This window comes from Asparagus officinalis, chromosome 1 (assembly GCF_001876935.1).
Source record: "Asparagus officinalis chromosome 1, Aspof.V1, whole genome shotgun sequence".
In the NCBI taxonomy this organism is placed as follows: domain Eukaryota; kingdom Viridiplantae; phylum Streptophyta; class Magnoliopsida; order Asparagales; family Asparagaceae; genus Asparagus; species Asparagus officinalis.
In genome coordinates this window covers 80,996,177-81,008,089 of record NC_033794.1, presented here as the reverse complement: position 1 = coordinate 81,008,089, position 11,913 = coordinate 80,996,177, and positions in this window count along the sequence as shown.

Genomic DNA, 11,913 nt, shown 5'->3' with positions numbered 1-11,913 from the left:
CTCTGGAGAAGATGGTTGGTGGACCCGGATGGTGAATTTTGTTCGTGAGGAACTCAAAGAGCTACTTGCTCAGTCCGGCCTTACAACACCAGTGATGGCCACAAGGCGTGGGATCATCCAGAACTATCCCACCTTCTTCGCTATGCTGGAGTGGTATAATCCAGACAGCTGTACTTTCTTTACACCTGTTGGAGAGTTAGGATTTTCTCTCCATGAAATACATGCAGTATCAGGGCTACCCCTTGGACAGATGCCCTACGAGGAATTTATTCTGACAACTAAGGAACTTTCTATTTTGAGGGCGGCTCATCGAGAGATATACACCACTTTCTAGGTGTTGATGTGTCATTTTCACATCTGCACTTAGGTTGTTGGGATGCGTGGAGGTGGCATCATACACACTGCATGGACAGATTATCTCTTCTAGAATTTGGGTCAGAAGGACTTGATGGTGACCCATCTTGCTGTAATCTCTTCTAAGAGTATTAAAACTCACATCAAAGCTCCTAATGCTACTTATAAGAATAAGTATCTAGAAGATGAATTTGAAGCTGACAGTGAATTTGAGAGCTTTCATTATCAAGCTACAACTTCCATCTCTGATGCGGCCTTCCTTGTCGGCTTTCTGATGATATGGCTGAAGTGGTGTGTTGTGCCGTCGAAGCCGGTTGAGTCGATCTTGGCTGAAGTAGTATACCCAGCCATTCTCCTGGCTCACAGAAGACCTTTAAGTATTCTCTCTGCAATGACAGGTTGTTTGCAAAGGGGCTTATGAGATCTGATTTTTGAACTCCTCGATATCAAGGAGATGAACGTTGCTGGAAGTTTGGAACACTCCCCAACCCCGTGCACCCGTACCCTAAACTTATTTAGTAGCCCGGTTCGTGTTATATTGTCCCTCGTTAATGATGGGGATCATACACGATAGTGAGATCTCTGTTCCTTTCGTGCAGAGGCTTGAGTCGGCCACATGGACGACTGTGTACATAGTCCGGGCTAGACAACTCTTGTCTTTGGAGAACAATTATGACCTTTTCTGTTGTCGCCATTGTTTTGATGGGGCTGAAGAAGAAGGCACGAAGTTTGGAGATGTGGTCTTCAAAGGCTCCTCACTCTTAAATACAGGGACTTTTTAATAGCTTCTCGCTATCAGGGTAGGTTACCTAGTTTTCTGACTAGGTGAGAGATGTATAATTAAACCATATGTTCCTTCGTGTTTTGCTCGACAATTTGGGTACGACCAACTTTATATTGGTAACCCTAATCCGCGACTAGCTCACATCGGGAACTTATATGAAAGGGCTCATGCTTGGTTTTTATTTTCTACCAGAGGAACTCATGCACAATTCACTCTGCCCAGCTTGCCGCCTAGCTGTTCAACCATTGCGGACTTCCGCGATTGGTTTGATGAGGCTTCTCGAATCTCAGAATATGATGTATATACTTAATGCATAAATGATATTCGGGAACTCTATAAATTGAGAAGTTGTTCTACCAGGACTCGACTACCAGGGATAGAGGGTTATCTATCCTACGAACGTGAAGCATTGAGAATTGAAGAGATCCCAAGGGAGTTATCAGCTACTGAGCCTTCTGAAGAAGAGGCAACTAAAGAAATACTTGAGGAAGCTCCCACTCTTGAGCCTCACTCCTTAAGATCATCAAGGAAGAAGGCCCTTACTGCTAAAGAAGAAGGCGAATGTGATAGAAGAATTCACAAGCGAAAGCCCGTCGCAGCCAATAACTCTAAGAGGGCCAAGCTGATGGGGGACGCCATGAAGTTTGCACCTGCCGCGCTCTCGATTGATAGAGAGGACAAAGTGCTTCGCTCAATTCCTTCCATTCCTAAGGGTGTGGGAGCCGAAGAGACGTTGCCTATTAGGGATTCAGGGTCTTCCCCTCCTCTTCTAGTCCATAATCAGGGTTCACATGAAGAACCGCCTTCTGACGTTGTTCCTCAATCTACTCATAATGAGTATACATGTCTGATCTATTCGACAGCTCCTCCCCCACGCTCGAGAGCTTTGAGAGAGTGCATTAGGCAGATAGAGATGAAAATGTAGTTTATAATTTAATTGTTAGCTTAGGGCAGGTTCACTTTGAGCGCTTTAGACCCCTCCTGACTCAAAGCTTAACGGACATCAGAAGTCATGGGAATGCATTATGGACTACGAATTATGCGGAAGGTATCATCATTTTGGAAATGGAATTAGAGATGCTTTCGATCCTTTAGCATGATAATTTGGACGAAGAAGTGGATCTGGCTCTTTCTGCGGCTAAAGCTTCGAGAGCACAATGCCATGAAGCTCTTCAAAAGAGTTTGTTTGAGAAAGAATCTTGTATTGCCAACCTACGAGAGGAGCACCTTCAGATACAAATAGATATGAGCAACCTCGCTATGGGTATCTAGGATGCTGCAACAGAACTCGCTCGCATGGGGGTCGAGCTGTCTCAGAGGAATGCCCAACTGGCTGATGATATGGAAGTCATAAAAGAGTTAGCTGCTCGCTGCTCGCTGTGATGGGCTTCTCAATGACTACTATAATGAGATCATCGCTGTCGATGAGATTCGGCAAGAGATCGTAGAAGCAGCACTTAATAAAGAAGAACTCAGGAGAAAAATAACTGATGAAGTCAAAACGGCTCGTGAGGAGAACATATCAGTGTTGAAGTCCAAGCTCAAGTCCTTTAGGCTGATGAACCCTGATGCTTAAGATTTGAATTGCTTTTAGCTGGGGAATAATTTTGTATCATTTTCATTTCAATTATCGTCACTTTGTATCAAGTTATCAACATTGAATGAAAATGATATCATTTGTTTTTCATCGTCTCTCTTGTTGAATTCCAATGTAGGACAATGAAAATATTGTAAATGCCATAGGCATAATGTTAACTTAGCATGAACCTGAAATTCTCTTTATTACCGCTTAGAATAATTCCATAAAATTTCAATTGTCAGAGGTGTAGTGTTAACATAACGACGTACAAAGCAAGAAAACTAAACATTTGTTCTAAAACAAACTTTGAATGGGCAACCCCCAGCTAGACTTGGCTGTAGATTGGGAGAAAATGGGGCTACATAACCTACAGGAAGTATCTCTTAAGAAACTTTCCATTGATTGGCATCATGAGTTTGTCGCCTTTTTGATTGATGAGGCGATAAGCTCCGTTCGAATAGACTGATTCTACTATGAATGGTCCTTCCCATTTAGGATTAAACTTCCCTTTGGTTTTGTGTGTCATTACCATGGGTCGTCTGACAGCTAAGACCAAATTGCCTTTCTTAAAAATCCGTTCTTTAACCTTTTTGTTATAGTTTTTAGAAATTTGAGCTTGATATAACTCAATCTGTTGCTGAACTTGGAGTCACTTATCGTTTAAGGCTTCAAGTTCCTAGAGGCGCAGTCGATATTTCTCATCTTCTATCATTCCGACCACGATGGCGACTCTCAGAGAAGGGATCTGGATTTCTAATGATAGCACAACTTCGTAACTGTATACTAATAAGAATGGCGTAGCTCTTGTAGGGGTCCTTACCGTCGTGCGGTAGGCCCACATACATTCGCTAAGTCTTTCATCCCAATCACGTCGGCTCTTGGAAACAAATTTTTTGAGAAGCTTCACAATGATCTTGTTAAAGGCTTCTGCAAGGCCATTTGCCGGCAGATAATAAGCCGTAGATGCAATACTTTGGATTCTAAATTTATCACAAAATCTCTAAAATTCAAAGCTGACAAATTGTGTCTCGTTGTCATGAACTATTCATCTCGGGACTCCAAAGTGGTAGATGATGTGATGTTTGATGAATTTAACCACATTCGAAGTCATGACTTCTTTCAACGGGATTGCCTCCGCCCATTTGGAGAAGTAATCAATCACGGCCAAAATAAATCAATGTCCCTTGGAAGTCGGAGGCGAAATTGGTCCTACAATATCCATGCCCCACATCTCAAATGGCCAAGACGCAGATGTGGGATGTAAGTTCTCTTGGGATTGATGTATGAAGTCACCATGAATTTAACATGCGTGATAATGTTTAGCGTAGTTAACTACGTCTGAAAACATTTTTAGCTAATAATAGCCAATTCGTTGGAGGCGATCTCCCAACTTGCTCCCGGATTGATGAGCTCCGCATATTTCATCGTGAGTTTCCTTGAGAGCCTCTTTTGCTTCCTTTCGAGAAAGACATCGAAGCAAAACTCCATCGGGTGATTTATGATATAGTATTTGGGAAATCGTGTCGTAATAGAATCGGATGTCCTTTCGTTTGATAGCGGCCACTTCCTTAGAATCATCAGGCAAAATCCCGTACAAGACATAATCGATATACGGAAATCGCCAATCCCTGGGTTCAAATTCCATTGAGGTTGTGTACACTTCTGTGACGCCCATGTTTTCACTCATGGCTGCAGTCCAAGGTAAACCCAGAGATGTCAAACCTACCATGCACCCACACTGTGCAACAACAAGTTTCACCAATCACAGTAATATCCTCTAGTGGGATGAAATAAAAGCGTAGGTACAAAATAGGCAAAGAAGTAGAACTGCAATAATAAACATGATAAAGAAGATGATATCTCATAAATAAAGGTCATGTCTCAACTGAAAATAAACTAAAATACATTTGGAGTCTGCAATAACATACGATGTCTCAACATGAATCAAAATGGAAAGTCGAACTAAGGCGCATAGCCTTTACAAAATGGAAATAATCTCTAAGTCTGAATAAAATTTTAAAACTATAGTGGAGTCTCTAATAAATCTCTCGCGACGGCGACTATGCAAGAACTCCATCATCCTGCGGCTCTCCGAAACTCCGAGTTACCTGAAAGGGAATTTTTAAAAGAAAAAGAAACAACAACAAGAGCGTCAGAGTGTTACAGCAAGATTACCTCCATCCACCCCTAGGGAAAGGGATACTAGGTGGAGTAAAGGCTCTATCTATTAAGCATAGTCTACCTAGATTCATTTTTCACGTATCTAAGTAGGATTAACATTTAGAAACCTACAACACAAGACGTAGTACGTCGAGCGAAATAATCCAAACAAGGAAACTCTCATGTATATACCATAAGTCTCGAATTGTAGATATCTAAACATAAATACCAAACTAAGAAAAAACAATCTAATAAAACCAACAATTAGAAATCCATAACACGAGACTGGTACATCGAGCGAAATAATTCAAATAAGGAAACCCTCATGTATATACCATATGTCTCAAGTTGTGAATCTCTAATCATTTATCCCAACAAAGAAGTAAAAAAAATAGTAAAAGAAACAAGATATCAACACATCGTATTTATAATATCTTCCACAATCACTGGAGAGAGATAGAATAAAATACCAACACATAATTTTGTATACTTTCCGAAGTAACGTATTTCAGTTATATAGTTTACTGATAGGTCGTATTTATAATCGACATCTGTCATACTTAGGCTATCAAGTAATTGTCTTAGTGTGACGGACTACCCTATAGGTATCCTGAACCGTGTACACGGCTCATTATTCTTATCGCGATCTCAGTGCGTAACATGAGTACGGGACGGACTACCAAATAAGCATCCTAGAAATATGGCTCACGAGCCTCATTGCACCCTAGTGCGGGACGGACGGCTATATCAAGCTTCCTAAAATCCGACTTAATGGCCTGTACATATGGAATATCGAGGCACTACCTCATGTAGTACTGAACTGAGCTCATCAACGATATCCACCTCATATAAATCTTTGTACCTCTGGCATGTCGATGCACTATCCCATATAATATTGAGCTATGCTCATCAATGATAGTTACCTCATGTATAAACCATGTATATCTGATGTGTCGATGCACTATCCCATATAGTACTAAGTTGTGCTCATCAATGACATCCAACATGTATATGAACTATATCTAATTCAAATATGATCAAATAAAAATTCATCATAATCCCCTTGGGATTCTTAAATGTATAACATAACATATTTATGACTATGCGTATAACATCAAGCGGCTCAAAACTCCACGAACGCTCCTCAAAACGACGCAACACAGCTCCACAAAACGAGTAGGAAAAACAGACGTGATATCTGTTAGTAAAACAAGCATATCTTTCTCTAGGAAAACTATTTTTACAAATAGTTTTTTGTTTTGAAAACTAGATTCACACATATTTCAAATGACATAAGTTTGGTTTAATTTGGAGTTCATTTGTTATCCCAAATCTCTAGTTAAACATTATATATGTGCAGCCGTTTTTCTATAGAACATGTTGTTAGTAAAAAGAACGTATCTTTCTCTATACAAATGATTTTTAAGAATGGTTTACTGTTTTATAAACTAGATTCACACATATTTCAAATAACATAAGTTTTATTCAGTTTGGACTTCATTTGTTATACCAAATATCTAGTTAAACTTTATATATGTGCAGCCATTTTTCTACAGGATATATTGTTAGTAAAAAGATCATATCTTTCTCTATACAAAAGATTTTTACATTTAGTCTTCTGTTTTAGAAACTAGATATATATATCTTTCATTTAGCACTAGTTTGGTTAAATTTGGAGTTTATTTTCTATTTTGAAATCTCAGTTAAACATGATATAATTGCTGCCGTTTTCTGCAGAAAATATTTATTTAGTACATCTCTTAAATTTCTCATATATAAATGAAATTATGAAAAATCCTAATGATCATGATCATGATATTATCATAAACTACAAGAAAAAATTACTAATCTAGTATTGGTTTATGTTTTAACATCAAAATTTTAACTTTTATCACTTCGCGTTAAGATTCAAGCATGAAAACACATATTCAACATCATATTAAACATCTAACTAGTTATTTAACTATGGGGAAGGGTTTGGATGAAGATAATCTTACCTTAGACGTCGTTCTAAGTCTCTAAAATAACCAGCAACCAAAAAGAAGTGCAACCAAGCCGTTTTCCCCTTGCTACACGTTGATGATCTCGCCCTCGTGTCGATATTTGCTTCACAAAGCTCTCAAAATTCTCAACTTTAGGGCTAGGGATTCAGAGAGAGGAAGAGAGGCTGCTATGGTTTGAAACTCTAATGTAAGAATATTAATTTTTGTGAAAACACATGTTTATATATATGCAAACCCGAAATAAACCCGTTTGACCCGAACCAGGAATCCTAATCTGACTAGGAAAATAACCTTTGGTATTTTGGCTATAACTTTTATGTCCGACCTCGGAATGAGGTGATCTAAGACTTGTTGGAAAGCTATTAAAGATAACTACAACTTTTGTGTTTTAAGTTTTTCCAAATTATAAATATATCTATGAGAAAAATATAAAATCTCTCTGCTAATTATAAATTTCCAGATTTATACATCGAGCATGAATTGTGCATTTGCTCTTATATATATACATATATACATTGAATTGATCTCAAACCAATTCCTAGCATACTCAAACATCATTATATGTTATTTATAAATATATAACATATTTATTACTATTTATCACAAAATATTCAAATTTTTAGGGTTTTACATTCTTCCCCCCTTAAAAGAATTTCGTCCTCGAAATTCAGAAATCATACTTAAGCAAATAATAATACTAGAAAAGCACGTAGAGGGTCTAATTTAACCTGTAAACATAAACATCTCAGAATATTTACTCTTGATAAGCATATAGGGATATTTATATTTAATAATTCAGGATGACTATATTCTCACTTAACCCTTAATCGAATGGATCTAGTACGTCGGGCAAAAAATCTAAACAAGGAACCCCCCATATATATATCATGTGTTCCAAAAGGATTAAGAATTAAGCGAAAATATTCTCATTCTAGCGTTAAATCTAAATATAACCACACAAATAAACGTACACATAAATCAATCACTTCCTCAATAGGTGCAGGAAGTCGCGCGACATAACATATTTGCACTCCCGAAAATCATCTTCGATGTCTACACCTAACCATCTAAAATGTAAATACCCCCACTTAAAACCTAACTAAATAGAACAAGTACATCGAACAAAAAATCCAAATAAGGAACCCCTCATATATATACCATATGTTTCAAGAACTTAGGAGATAAGTGGTAATACTCTCATTTTAGTGTTAAGTAAAAACATCGCCATACATGCAACCATAAGACATAAAAAAGTCATACAAAAATTTAATTTACTAGATCAAACAGGTGTGGGTAGTCGCGATGTATACCCTCATCGCGCTCCCAAGAACCTCCTCAACTCCTTTCCGGTTTCGCTGAATTGCCACAAAGGAAAAACATCTTGTTTCTAAATTTCTTCTCTTCCCTAGCAAGCATACAAACTTGGATTTCAATCGTAGTTAGATCATTCTAAAGCTAAATCTTCAGTGTGTTCATCATTTGCTGTTGCTGTACATCATGAAAGTGCTTCCTAAGCATAGAAACATGAAATGCATTGTGTATACCAGACATCCATGCTGGAAGATCTAGTCTATATGACACAGCTTCAATGATCTCCAAAATCTAATATGGTCTAATGTATCTCGGCGAAAGATTTTTCGGTCTCCCGAATTGCTAAACACCTTTCACATGCGAAACCTTCAGCCTAACTGAATCTCTAATCTGAAACTCCAAGGGTTTTCATCTCTTATTAACATAGCTCTTTTGCCGACTCTAAACGGCTAGAATCCGATCTCTGGTCAATGTTACTTCCTCAGTAATCTGTCTCATAAGCTCTGGCCCAAGTATTAAACTCTTCTCCGCCTCTACCCAACATATAGGCGATCTGTAAGGCCTCCCGTACGATACTTCATACGGGGTCATAACGATTCTCACTTGATAATTATTGTTCTAAACGAACTCTATCAATGAAATATGATCCTCCCAGGTACCTTAAAAGTCAAATAACACAAGCCCGCAACTTGTTTTCCAACACCTGATTTACTCTTTCCGTCTGACAATTCGTCTTAATTTGATACTGTCGTATCTGGAACTCCACGAAGTTGAATAGTCTCCTGAATAAATATCCTCCCTAGAATAAAATGTGCTAACTTTATCAGTCTATCAACTATCACCCCAAACCGAATCATTCTCTTTCTTCGACTTCGATAACCCTACAATAAAGTCCATAGAAATGTTCGCCCACTTCTACTCCGAAATAGGTAAAGGCTGATGTGTTCCTGTCGGTCTCTGATGTTCCGCCTTTACTCACTGATAGGTAAGATACTTAGCTACATACTCTAAAATCTTCCTACGCATATCATTCCATCCAAGAGTGTCTCTTTAGGTCCTTTTACATCATAGGGGTCTCTGGATGCACTGTGTACCGAGTACGATGTGCTTCATCTAGCGACTCCCTCTTAAGCTCTGCATTGGCTGACATAACCAACCTGTCCTTCATCTATACATTTGCTCCAATGGTCCAATCAGTCTTAGGCTCTTTGTAAATTTCCTCCTTTTGGATCTGAATTCAATAGTTTTCTAACTGAGTTCTGACAACTCTGACACTCCAAGCTGTCTGCACTAACATAGCTCCCTACAATGCACTGGTTCTACCAATCTCATGTCTAAAATCACACTGGCTAAGGGAGAGAATATCTCAATACAACGAGCACCTCTAAGCCGAAACCCGATGTTGACGTTTCTTACTCAAGTCATCTGCTACGACATTTTCCTTCCCCATATGATACGGAATCGCGGACTCGTAGTCCTTGATAAACTCAATTCACCTCCTTTGTCTCTGGTTGAGTTCCTTCTGAGAGAAAAGATACTTAAGACTCTAATGTCTGTGAATAATTCAAGTTGTACTTCATATAAGTAAAGTCTCCATGACTTCAGTGCAAATACAACTGCTGCAAACTCTAAGTCATAAGTGGAAATAGATCTGCTCATGTACTCTCAAATGCTGCGAGGCATATGTTAATACTCTCTGAGTCTGCATCAAAACGTCTCCTAACTCTGCCAATGATGTATTTGTGTAGTCCACAAATGTCTTGTCGTTGTTCAGAATTGTTAAAACTGGCGCTGTAGACAATTTAACCTTTAAGGAATCAAAGGCCTTTTGGTTCTCCATGCTCCAAATGAACTATACACCCTTCTTCGTAAGGCGTGTAAGTGGTGTCGAAATCTTCGAGAAGTCCTAGATAAACTTCTAATAATAACCGGCTAAACCCAAAAAGCTATGAATCTCTATCTCCGTCTTCGGCGGATTCCAAATCAAGAATTGTTGAAATCTTAGCCGGATCTATTGCTATGCCCTTTCTGCTGATGACGTGACCGAGAAATCTGATTTCTGAAAGTAAAAACTCACATTCGCTAAACTTGACATATAACTGATGCTCCTGTAGAGACTGCAAAGCTAACCAGAGATACTGCTCGTGCTCTACCTCCAAACTCGAATAAATGAGGATGTTGTCGATAAAAAACTATCATGAACTGATCCATGAAGGGACGAAAAACCCGGTTCATCAAATCCATGAATACAGCGGGTGCATTGGTCAACCCAAATGGTATGACCAGAAACTCAAAAGATTCATATCGAATCAGGAAAACACGGCTTTGGAAAAATCCCTCTCCCAAACTCGCAACTACAATAACCCAAAACGAAGATCAACCTTCGAGAAACATGCGCTTCGCGTAGCTGATCGAACAAGTCATAAATCTTAGGTAATGGGTACCTATTCCGGATAGTAACCTTATTCAACTCTTTATAATCAATACACAAACGCATACTGTCGTCCTTCTTCTTCCCGAAGAGAACTGGCACTCCCCACAGAGAATGACTCCGATGAATAAAACCCTGAGCTAACAACTCGTCCAACTGGGTCTGAAGCTCCCTCATCTCAGCTGGTGTCATGCGATAGGGTGCGCGGGATATCAGAACTGTGCTTGGCTGTAACTCAATACGGAACTCAACCTCTCACATAGGAGGTAATCCAGGTATGTTCTGAAAGACATCCTGATACTCTGAGACAACTCTAGTCTCCAATAAATCAATACCCTGATCCCATCGCATCACCTCCTCGATGTATGCCAGAAATGACTCCGCAAAATGGTTGCCCTGGGAGGTTGCTACAATCATCTCGGACCCATCGGACGCTCGCAAATTAACTGTCTACGCAAAGCAGTCAATACTATCATGGTAGGAAGATAACCAATCCGTACCAAAAATTTGACATCGATAACACGATCAACTCGATGTCTAACTCAGACTCATCTAGTTTGATAACACATCTCCTACAGATGGAAGGGACACCCCCTAGAGGGGTAGGCACTGACAATGGAAAATCTAAGGAATGCCACAAGCTGACACCCATCAACAAAGGTACGAAGGATAAGAGATAAACGAATTTCATAAATCAAACTAGATCCGAACTAAAAATGAAATCATGAATAAAGCTCCGCTCGTACCCTGATCATGCGGTACAACTGAATAGACTTTGCTGGATAGTGCAAATCTCCTAGATAATGCAAATCTGGCATGCTGGCCCCTAAATCTTCGGATTAACAAGTAGTACTTCTATTTCCTCACTGCTGGCCGAAATTACGACTCTGAGATTACCGACTGCGACCTTTATCATGCAAGCTTCCTGCTGTGAACTGCTACAAGTATTTTGCTATTTGTTCGACCTTGTTGTGATTGTAACATGTTTCTCCGAATCTCAGCGCTACTCCGACGCTTTCTAATCACATTGTACTCCTTTCTTATCTTATCCTTATTGTTGGGATAAAATCATTCTCCCGTTGTTGGGTTTCTCTAGATTTCCGTAATGGTTCTCTTGCCATTGTCATTGTCACTATTCTGGATTTTGATTTCTTCGGTTTCTCTAGATTTCCGTAATGGTTCTCTTGCCATTGTCATTGTCACTATTCTGGATTTTGATTTCTTCCTTCACTATGGGTATATCATTGTCATTGTCACTATTCTGGATTTTGATTTCTTCCTTCACTATGGG